Source organism: Manduca sexta, chromosome 21, assembly GCF_014839805.1.
Source record: "Manduca sexta isolate Smith_Timp_Sample1 chromosome 21, JHU_Msex_v1.0, whole genome shotgun sequence".
Taxonomy (NCBI): Eukaryota; Metazoa; Arthropoda; class Insecta; order Lepidoptera; family Sphingidae; genus Manduca; species Manduca sexta.
Window position 1 is genome coordinate 6,081,177 of NC_051135.1, and position 978 is coordinate 6,082,154.

Here is a 978-nt window from a genome sequence, read left to right on the forward strand (position 1 = left end):
ATAATCTTTTAAATGCTGTTTTATTTCAATATCGAAGAAATACCAAATTGGTAAGTATCTATTTGATTTTTTGTTTTGTTTTTATTGCATATTTTACTATCAATTTTCTAACTCGAAATCTGTTATAATATTTAGAAATGGTTTCATCATATAATTACTGTTTAAAATATAACGTATTCAAAGCCATTATATAACCAAAGCAAGTATCATTATTTATTTCCATAAGTAATATTAACTGTGTATAAGCGGTAAACATATTGAAACCTCATTGGTTTCATACAATTAGTTAATCCATTGTTATGTGGTATTAAAACATTTACACTACATCAACAAAATTATAAAAATACAAATACATACCCTACATTATCATTTGCATGAAATATGCAGTTTCTTAAAAAACCTACACAAAAATACTGGCCAACTGCAGACAAAGCACTTTATTTGGAGTTTTAAAAAGCAAAAAAGTAGTATGCGTCGGATATTTTGACACATGGACGTCACCGGCGCCATATATCATGCACGACACGTCCTGAAAGCTGGAAGTTGTATGTTTTATGTTTGCCGTCCGCCGAGGCTGGGGGGACGCGGCACCTGCGCTCCCTCCCGGCGCGGCGGACCGTTGCGACACGTCTCAACTACAAACTGACAAACTTCACAACACAAATGTAAATTTGTCACTCGAGACGGTTAGTCACGTGACTGCCACCCTCCGATCAGTCTACAACAACTTGCACTCAAAGATCATTCCAATTCAATACGCGCACGAAAACACTACAAGACTAGCATTAAGTTTACCGCATGAATCCAAATTGTCTTTATCTACGAAATTATGATCAATTCAACCGTATTAACGCATTAACAGATTAGTACGTACGTTGGCACACCTCGGGTTGATCCGGCTTTATCTTAGTTTAAGGGCATCGCAACTTTTGGGTTTTGATAACTTGTAGTTTTAGGAAGTTGTTGAATTATAAGGTT